General features: G+C 33.4%; 1 protein-coding gene across 1 annotated transcript in view; it reads right to left on the minus strand.

Annotated features, from left to right (window-relative positions):
• The window catches only part of LOC143910314 (uncharacterized), a 30,862-nt gene that overhangs the window by 17,013 nt on the left and 2,091 nt on the right, over positions 1-11,758 (minus strand). The gene's annotated exons all lie outside the window — the stretch shown is intronic.

The following is an 11,758-nucleotide window of genomic DNA, read 5'->3' on the forward strand; positions in this document are numbered from 1 at the left end:
TCCTTGCATGGATAAGTTAAGGTCATTCAAAATGAAAAAAATATCTGTCAAATAATCTAGCTTGGCTATCCAGTCTATATTTTGAAATAGTTCTGACATAAGCTATTGTTTTATTTTTTTAATTACGTCTTTCTCCGCGGACCGGTAATGGGCCGCGGATCATAGTTTGAGTAGCACTCCTCTAGACTAGAATACCCCCTTAATTCAACTTCAAAACGTGTAGTGCTGATTTTTTTTTAATATTGGAGAATTACTGCATTTTTTTTTTTCATTTTGACTCTTCCAATTCTATTCATTTCTCAATTCAAAGTCATTAATTGTCCTCCTTTCGTATTTTTCACCCGGCAACCTTATTTTGTTGAGTGACTTGGACACTCGGGGGGGGATTGTCTCTGAGTTTCGGTTGTTGTCCCCTGGTTCGTTGGGTAATTTATTGTCCGCAAATGGCCAACAGTGTCCGAGGTGGAGCAGCGCATGTCGGGTGTCCACGGCCTGCCATGTTGGCACACGTTTTGGGTATTTCTGTTTGGGAACAGAAATAGTCTGTGGTCTATTTTGGAGGAGCACGCCCGCGCCGACTTACTTTACTTACAACAGAATCACTGCTTGGTGTTTGGCGTCGCCAACTCTTCGATAACCGGAGACGCACATGGTCTCATCACAACACTACACCTGTCACCTTTCATTGTGTCGGAGGCTGTCAGACTTTCCCACGTTAGATGGTACCGAGTGTACACGCTCTATAATGGCGTGACGCCCGCTAGTAACTCTACACCGAAGTGATTGGGTGTAAGAGAGCATTTACAAACTTATTTCCTTTCCAAGCTCTAAGTAATACAAATTAAATCCCTAAAAATAATTTATAATACACCCATATATACTAACTTGAAAAAACTGCATGCCATATATAATATTCCGTTTGTTACAGACATTACTAACAAACTAACCAGTAGATTCTATGACAGAATCACTAATAACCATACTAACACACTTGTGAAGAGTCTCGGTGATTACAACAAAATGTCTATACCCTTCAGGTATAACCAGTGGCGGCTCGTGGATAAGATATCTGGGGGTGCTGCGGTTGATTAAAAATAAAAAAAAATGTCTATTAACATCAATATTATCAAAATTAAACATTATATGTATTTTATTTCATTATAAAATTGATTCTTCTGTCTTTTTTCCTTGCAAAAAGATCAATCACCTTTTCGTTAAATTTTTTCCTGTTCATAATCATTTTTTTTCAATTGACAGCATAGACAAAGCCGCCAATCTTTCCTGAACCATTGTTTGTCTTTATTCTATTTATTGATGAAAAACACCGTTCTGGCTCAGAGGTAGTTGAAGTTGTAAGCAGAATTTGAATAAGTTTTGCTATTTCCACACGAACTTTGCATAAATTGATTGCAAAAATAAGTTTTAAAAATATTAATAAATTGTTAATACTATGCATTTCTTTCCTTGAGTAAAACACTTCTTATTCAGTTTGAAGTTTGTCTTTATCTAGCATTGGATATGATTCAACAGTTAGTAGTACATAGATCTTTCATTGGCATTTTCTTTCAGTACTTTTCAAAATTTTCTTTATTAAATAATTTCACAGCTTTTAATTGATTAGAAAAAGTATATCTTTCTTTTATATCCTTAATAATAACATCGCACATATTTTTGGCTTCTATAATATGTGCGATAATATATGCATCACATATTTTTGGCTTCTATTTTTTCTTGTATTTGTATAATGACATTAGTAAAACTTTTTAAGTTTTCTTTAATTGAAAATGCATCGATATTACTAGATTGCATTTGGTTATAAATAATTTCTACATGCGGCATTAACTTGTGAAAAAGTTCTGACTAAAATAAAAAATTGTATTCAGTAAATTGGTAGAATCTGTTATTGTTTTATCAGTATTTTCGGAAGAATATTTTTCTTGAAAACATTGGCTCAGCTTCTCTTGATTTTTATACCATCTTAAATACTTAGAGTGACGTGTAGAAGGAAGTGTAGAAAGGTAGAAAGTGTAAGAGGTGTAGAAAGAAAGACAAAAGGTGCAGAAGAAATGACGAAAAGTGAGGAGCGTTTCGAGCGACGCACACGAACGCAACAAGAAATGTGTTTACATGGCACTGTTGGGAGTGCAGTACGGACCAAGCTTCTAGCTGCCCCCGCGCCCCTCCTTCGCCCACTCGAGCAATTCCATCGAAAATCGTACTGCACAAAATCATAAACGATGCCTCACTTTCTGATATTAGAACCGCGATGTAATCATTATTGGATGTATCGGTGTGCGGGCGAGCTTAATACACGCTTAAATAGTATTGATATTTTCATATAATATACATACATTTACGTATATAATAATATTAAATTTTTCTCAATTTCCTTGGGGGTACTGCAGTACCGCAGTGCGTATGGCCGAGCCGCCACTGGGTATATAACACACAGATTACCTAAACACAATCTGCTTTAGGTCATCGACTTTAAAGAGTCTTTAATTAATATTATGTATTAGATGTATTATGAGCATTTATAAGAATTGTAAATAGGTCTTTGAGCTCTTTTTCCTATTATGCTGTACATTAACATTAGAATAATGTAATACTATGATTACTAACCAAATTAAATTAAAATCGTAAAATAAAAAATGATCAGTAGATCAGTAGCTATTAAAATAGATATAAGATGTATTGTGAACATAATTTCGTAATAATAAAAAGCATTTAAAAATCAAAATCAAATTACACAAAAGCATTTTATATTATTTTTAAATCAATTTTTAAATATTAAACGAAAAATTACAAAGGAATTCAGGTTTGACGTCTAAGCTTTAGCGAGTGTGAAATACAAATTCGCTCATTTTATAAACATTATACTACATATATGATGTTTTGTGAGATATTTCTCGAAATGAAGAAAAGTGAACTTGCAATTATAACAGCTCACATATAAGTCAGTCTATATTTTATATTAATAGGTCTTATTTGTAACGGAATGCGTAAGTATGTAAAATAATGTCTTTCCTAGGAAAATTCATTATACCTGAATTCGTCTAAATTAAAAACCTGACATTATTATAAGAAAAAATTCAAAAAGATGTAATAATTTGGATCTTGCAAAGCTATTTTATCAATACAGTCAAATTTCATTTTATTATGGACTTCTGGGGTTCTATTAAATTATTTAATTACGATAAATAGTCGACGTAACTGGAAAACATGTGCCGTTATTTGTTTTCGGGACTAGAAATTTCGTTATATTGGTATTCGTTAAAACGGAAATTGATTGTATAAAGAGGAGAATGTATGTATGTATATATTATGTTTATTGTACATACATACATACGTCATATATGCTATTAAACACACATTTTATTATATCAAACAAGATAATTTTTGTATTTCACCTACTTTTTGGTATAATATTGAGTTTCGATGATAAGATAAGAAAAAGGTCAATATATTTCAAGTCCGTAAAAAAAATGTTATAGTAAAATCAATGTCACAATTCATCACTCCTTTTAATATCATATTCATACATAAATTTAACAATTTATAAAAATTTCAATTTCAACCGTGAAAGTCATAATTTGATTTCATTTCATTCGACCCCACTTTCAATAGAATTTACAGCACTTAAAATTTAATGTATTGACCATTCACATTCTTGAAAGGTTTTCGACCTCTGATCACCAAACATAAATCTGCAAGTTACGATTAGTGTTCTATTTCGACATTTCATCAATGAGAAGTGAGCGTATTCTAATGTGTACGTCTTTTTGTGATGTCTATAAAGGAAATGTCTACAATTCTTCTAAATCTGTACAATACTTGTGTCCATAAATAAGTATATAATATGTACATATGTATATAAGAATAAGGACCTAAAAAAACTACGTAAATTAATAATTAATATTGGAAATAAAAAAAAATTGATTCATAATATGTATGTAGCTTTTAAAACTTTCATGTAGGTTTCAAAGATGCACATACATATGTACATATGTATGTATTATTTAGATAATATTTATGCTAATTTCAGGCCATTTACTCTATCAGTTTAGATCAATTGTTGTATTTATATCATTATAAAAAAAATCATATACATATAATATAATATATCAACATCGGCAAGATTTTTTTTTTTTGGTCAAACAAAAATGGTCAAATTTAATACATATGTATTTTGATTTTTTATCACAATACATATATTTATTTTACTTTAGTTAATTTAAAATATAATAAAAATATAATTGCATAAAAATCGATCTTATGTATTACATATGTATGTAATGCATTTTACATGGTATACTTTAAACAGTACGTAATAAGTATCATTCAGTAAATATTAATGAAGTTAAAAAATTACCCAGACAGTCGGTGATTTATATACATATGTATGTATGTAAGTATAAAGGAGTATAATTGAAATGTGATAAATAAAGAACATTTGAACGGAAAACGTGCAAATTTCCAGGATGTCTATATATAACACATACGCATATACAATACAATGTAAGTGAATAGATGATAAACCGAATAGTTTAAAAAGAAAAGTATGTATAATCCAAATGTATATACTTAATTTGAAACACCTATTCGTATGTTATAATTAGACACCGGATAGTCACAGTGCTATCCATTGTTCCATTGTTGTAAATCCTTTGTAAAAAAGGTTCGGCAAACCTTTAACAATGCATTTACAACCTTTGAACAATACGCGGCACCTTCTGGGTCCGGTGACTAGTTATAATATACATATGTATCTATATATCAGTGGCGTGCCGTCCACGGATGATCCCTTAAAATTTGAGTCAAAAATATTTTCATACCGTTTGTTTTCTGAATTTCTTAGTTTTATTTATTTTTGATTATATGATTATGATATATACGATCTTTTGTCTGATCCAAAATTGACATAAACGAGTATCCCCGTTGAAAGGCCGTAGCCGTCTGCGCGACCGGTGCTTGCTTCCCATCAAGCTTGTATTACCATGGATGCTGAAGTCCTCTACAAATCTTTTGCGCATGCGCACAAGTGAGCTGTCACTCTTGCGTATGCGCATGAGTGAGACGACTCTACAGTCGTCTCGCTCGCGCGACACTCGCTCTGGAAGCAAAATCTCCTTTTGCGTATGTATGGACTTGATTCGCTTTTTATGTATGGACTTTCGCATGATTCGTTGATTGATATTTAGTACGCTATGTCGTAAGTTATTTACTTTTATTATTTTATTACGTCCTAAATTATTATTTATTGCAAGTGGATTGATCGCGTTGTTAATAATAATTGCAATTGTTTAATTAAAAATGTGATAACAAGGACATTTGCTTCTCTACCATACAATGAAAAAGAGATACAATGTTGTTAAGACCCCAAAACCCACACCAATATTGAATTTTCATTCAAAAACGAAAACATATCAAAGACATTTTAATAAATATAAATATGACAATGCTTGGAAGAATAAAATAAAATTTACAAAAATAAAATGATCGTATTTTGGACAGCATTCTCTGGTTCAAAAGTCACCGTACGCCACTGGTATATGTACATATGTATATATCATCATCATCATCATCATTTACAGCCATTCGCCATCCACTGCTGGATGAAGGCCTCTCCAACACGCTTCCACTCGTCTCTGTTTTGTGCAACACTCATCCATCTCATTCCGCACATTTTTCTAATTTCGTTCACCCATCTTCCTTGCGGTCTTCCTTTTACTCTTTTGCATTCTCTCGGGTACCATTCAAGCACTTCTTTTGTCCACCTTTCGTCCATCCTCCTAGCTACGTGACCCGCCCTTTGCCATTTCAATCTCTTCACTCTATCCACAATGTCCACTACCCTTGTCATACTTCTCACCCACGTGTTCCACTTTTTGTCTTTCCTCGTTATGCCAAGCATACAGCGTTCCATACTTCTTTGAGTGCATTGGATTTTATGTAGCATCTTGGCGTTCAGTGTCCAAGTTTCACATCCATACGTCATCACTGGCAAAACGCATTGATCAAAGATCTTTTTCTTCAGGCAGAGTGGCATTTTTTATTTAAAAACAGCATTCATCCGTCCAAATGCACTCCATCCTAATTTCATACGTCTCTTTATCTCTTCATCGTAACTACCAGATATGTCAATTATTTGACCTAAATATAAATAATTATTTACTACTTCTACTGGTTTATCATCTAATGGGATGCTATCAGGCATGCAATAACTATTGAACATTAGTTTGGTCTTATCTAAGTTAATTTTTAATCCTACTTTTCTACTTTCCCTGTCCAGCTGTGTTAGTCTGCTAAGTAGGTCAGCTGAATCACGAGCTATTAAAACTATATCGTCTGCGAACCGAAGGTGACTCAAGAAGCGACCGTCGATGCTTACTCCGGCTGCGTCCCAATCCAAGTTCCTGAAAACTCCCTCAAGCACCGCATTGAATAACTTGGGCGAGATTGTATCTCCTTGTCTTACTCCTTTTCCTATGCTAAATCTATCTGTACCTGAAAAAATTTTAACCGAAGCTGTGGCATTCTTATATATTGCAGCTAACAGTCCCACATAGGGTTCCGGCACTCCCTGTGTTTGTAGAGCGTTAAGTACTGCATTATGACTAATTGTATCGAAGGCTTTCTCACAATCGACGAAACCTAGGCACAATGGCCGTTGATATTCGTTGGCGCGCTCGATTAGTTCGCCAACTACTTGGAGGTGGTCCATTGTGCTGAAATTTGCCCTAAACCCTGCCTGTTCTATAGGTTGGTTCTCGTCGAGGATATTCTTCAGCCTTTCTGCAATAACCTTCGTGAAGAGCTTGTAGACCACTGAAAGTAAACTAATGGGTCGGTAGTTCTTGATATCGCTTTTATCGCCTTTTTTGTATATTAAAATGATAGTTGCGTTATTCCATCCTTCTGGTATATCTTGGTTCTGGATGAATTTGCTGAAAAGCCTAGCTAAGATATTAATATGTTTATTTATATATATATATATATATATATATATATATATATATATATATATATATATATATATATATATATATATATTTTTTTTTTTTTAATTTGGTAGGCTTAATATTTTTTTGTGCACAGGTCAGGTTCTGTTTACAATAATTAACCGCTGCCGTTTTACAGAACTTTATTTTCTACATACACAAACGGCCACGGATTCAATATAAACAATCGTTCGAATTCATGCCAATTTTATGAAAAACAGCATAGTTAATTGCCAAATATGCCAGAGCTTCGATTTACCACACCGACACAACCTCGTGTTAATTTAGCACAAGTATGACCAGGTTTTACAGCAACACTGGCCGACTACATATACATACATTGTACGCGCCGTTGAAAAACTTATTGATCATATCGAAATAAATGTAGATGTTACATTTGTAATATATTCCAACTGTGCTCTTAGGTCATTCATATTCGAATACAATTCAACTAGAAAATTTATATCTGTACAAGCGCAAATACACTTTCAACAATGTAATATAACGTTGAGTTTTGACAGCTCTGATATTTTTGCAAATGCTTTAGAATTTATTAATGCGTTTATATTTGCTAGATATGACGAATAAAGGTAGTGAGTACCGTATTACGATAACTCACAAAAATGTGACTTTCCAACTCAATTTACGAGTCGAGTGATGTTTTTACGAAAACCTAACCTTTCCATCTTATCTGGTACCAATTTATAGTTGAACTGTATTTTCAGTTGTAATATATTTCGACCAGTTAAATTTGATTCGCCATATGAATCAACTTACGTTGGTTAGACGGAATATATTCCAACAACTTAAAATATATTACAACTGAAAATACACTTCAACTATAACGGTAGTTGGTACCAGGTTATATGGAATGTATTCAAACTAGTCAAAATATATTACAACTGAAAGATACACTTCAACTGTAACATAGACACTCATTTCTCTACATTATTATGTATTTATATTTCTCATATATCTAAGCATTGACAATCAACACGTGATTTTTGTAAACATAAATCATGTTAATTTAAGAGTTTAATTAAACTATGTATATTTAATTTTTTTAGAAGTAACTATTAAATATAACAACGATTCCAAGCCGGGTTCGCGAAAAAAAATGTGGTGGAAATAGATATAGATACATTGAAAGATATAGACAATGGAAATGTATCACTCCTAATTAAGATTGGATAGTTGGGAATTTATGTCCCTTATAACCCTAATCATTAAATGGTTGTACCTCCTGCCCGCACAGTCTTTATCGGATGGCTCCTATTCCAAGAGCTATTCGACTTCTTAATGAAATCGTTGCTGCCGTGCCTGAATTTGATATTTTCTACCTCAGTGAGCGTAGGTTATCAATTAATCTATTTGTCTGGTAGCCTGCGCTCATCATTATTTTCGTAATTTGATGTGATTTATGAGTGAATTTTAATCTTTTCTCTTCTATTTGGGCCTTACAGGGATGTTTTATATTCACGGCTAGCTCTTGTACACATATTGGTACCGACTGTTGGTGCAAGACATTCCCAATTATTCCTTATATTTAACTATTATCATTTGAACTTTCGCATTTATTACTTTATCTATGTTTTTTTTTTTGTATATGTACATATATAAAATTTTTTTTTTTCTGTATAACTAATTTAGTTTTTGTTTCTTTCCTGTTATATTTTCGACCATTGTGGCGCATCGAGAATTCCACAGTGGTCTAAATTTTAAATAAATAATGAATAAATAATTTTTTCATTGACGCTTTTTGCCAAACATTGTATGGAACTGCATCCTATATCAACTCACTTGATGTAAATGGACTACCATTTTTGGAAAAACCAGATTTATAGCAATTTAATCTTTGAATAAAGGAAATACATTAACGATGTCCATTTCACGTATTGATTACTAAAATAATCAAGATTAATTGAAAATTATTATAATAATTAATATTAAAAATATAACGTATATAATATATCGGTATATGTATATCGATAAATAATCAAGCCATTACATTTTTAATTTAAAACTTGGAATATTAATTTTTGGAGTCTAAGTGGCGAGACAGAATGTTAAATGTCTGCGCGCGCACATTAATACGGGAGGAAAAGCCTGTTCCTCTTGTTCCTGTTGTATCCTGCTCGCGCAAATTAAGTGAGTATGTACCGTTTACCATGCATCATTTTTTTTTGAACTTTCGACTTAAGATCTTTCGATTTTCGATCTTTGCCTTCCGATATTTGCGTTTTCTCTCATGTAACATTCTGTCTCGTCACGGAGACCGTAATTTTTGATAGTGGATTTGGGTTGAGATTCAAAGTTTGGATGAGAACTGAATCTTAAAAATGTACTTATTCCTTTTTCTAAACAGCCTGCATTATATATATATATATATATATATATATATATATATATATATATATATATATATATATATATATATATATATATATATATAAATTAATAATTATCATCCCATTTCGTTGAAGCTATCTGATTTATGATTACTAAATCACATTGCATTGATCCCCGAAACAATTCAACATCAGGAAAAATACGATTTAAATTAAAATTAATATATTTAATTCCCTATAATAACATAGCAGTAAAATATTTTAGTTTCGTGCGATAATTCTGATCGGCCATCATCGAGGAGCCACTATAATGATTCTGAACTACATCCAGTTCCCATAAAACGTACTAATAAAGTCACGTTAATTCGTGGTGCAATAACTCTCACTAATGAACATCAACACTGTGCGAACGAGTTGGCGAATATACATATGCAATTTAAAAGCTTTGGGCAAATTGGCGCAGAGTTTTGGCGAAACAAAGTGCAGTGGCGTGGAGTGGCGCTTAGAAGTGAGGAAAAATGTGCGTTTCGTTGTTGTTTGTAGATATAATATCTACATAGAGTCGGTGTGTTTTGGCACCGATTTGGCTGGTGTGGGAGAGCTTAATCGTCGACACATTCAAAATCAAACGTAAGGAAAATTGCTATGCCAAACATATATATTTTAGCGTTTTAGAAGCGATCGCTTTGATCACTCCGATTCGAATTATTTTGCAAGAGTGGCCCTCTTCTCGGCCACCGATTGAGTGAACATTTTTTTCGTAAGCCAACCATGACGTCAAAACTGCCTAAATAAATAAATTAAAAGATATACATATGATATATGTAAAGATATATGTATATGATGAAGTTATGTATGTTTAATCTTGTGGTCTGGTTCATATATGTACGTATGTATGTTGCTCTCTATGCGAGTCTGATACTGCATAGTTGGAACGTTGTTGAAGTACATATGTACAATTGGTTGATAGGATGATTATTTGATAGCTTTCATTTTACAATTGAATTTTGCATTCATAATAGTGTAGCATATGCTAAAAGGAGCCGCCGTTATAATTGATTTTTGAGGAATATCTATCTGTCGGCTAACAACGGAGACCACCGAATGGATTTAGTGATCGGTAACGGCATTCGGTCACTTCCCGCTAGAGTTTCCAGAACTGACAGCGCGAGACCGTGGGAGTGCATATCTGGTACGTGACTATAACAATAGGTAAACAGACGTGTCGAGGAAGACGCACTGAGCGACATGCCTTTTATAAGCAGGTACTTAGGCCATACCAAGGCATTCTGGGCGGAGCACTGGCAGTGCGTGCATCTCCTTAATCACCCAATAAATGCTGTGCAGCTACTTTGGCCTTTTCTTTGGATCCTCCACCCACCCCTACGCAACAATAGGTATAGCTATTGATCGGATTCTTATCTTAGCAGGATCACTCCTGCCTGAATCGAACTGGTCAATTGTTTTATATTTTTCCAAAAATTATCATATTTCGTGGTTAGCATACACGTAATGCTTTGAACAAAGTGGTCAAGGGTTCAAAACCCACTGGTTTCTGCTGGTCAGACCTTGGATTTGTGACTCCAGGACGATCGTTTCCTATCAGATGTATTGTATTGTGGAATATTAGTTTTACAACTTTATCTAATATATAATTTCAAAAAAGACTTTTTATATAAATATTGTTGGTTGGATAATGGTTGGGAACTTCGAAAACAAGTTAAAATTTACATGACGACATGGGGACGGGAGACGGGGGGCGCTGGGGGCGAATGCCCCCGGGGGAACCGCCGGATTCTGGTATATCTGGTATATAATTTAGAAAGAGACTTTGTAAGTTTGTAACTATAGTTGGTTGGAAATCGAAAACAAGTCAGTTTCTATGACGATTCGATTGGTTGAATTTTTTTTTCGATTCAAATAAATTTAATAAAAAAACAAATGAATGTTTACTATTAGGTTCGCCATGTTTAAGCTGTTTATATTACACATACTGAGTGAAGCCGGGTAAAACAACTAGTCTCTTTCTAATATATAATTTGGAAAGAGATTTTGTATATATGTATGTATGTATGTATACTTCGTCCATTCGTTCGTAGATCCGTGACGTCATCGAAAAAATGATTCGATTTTTTTTTCGATTCATAGGCGTTGATTCGCCTTGGTTGAGGGGGGCACAGGGGGCGTAGCCCTAGACGGCGAATGCTCAGGGGTTGACAATGTTGAACCATTTTTTGTGCAAAAAGAATTGTCCCTACTATGAATCTATCTTTGAAGTTTGAGAAAATTGAAAATCTGTCAACATGAAAGCCCATTTCGACAGTTGTAAATTTTCGGTTGGTATTTGAGGTGGTCTGGTAATTGTGCATCAATTTTTTATCACATTAAATATTCATTCTATGCTCATTT

This window comes from Arctopsyche grandis, chromosome 4 (assembly GCF_051622035.1).
Source record: "Arctopsyche grandis isolate Sample6627 chromosome 4, ASM5162203v2, whole genome shotgun sequence".
Classification (NCBI taxonomy): Eukaryota; Metazoa; Arthropoda; class Insecta; order Trichoptera; family Hydropsychidae; genus Arctopsyche; species Arctopsyche grandis.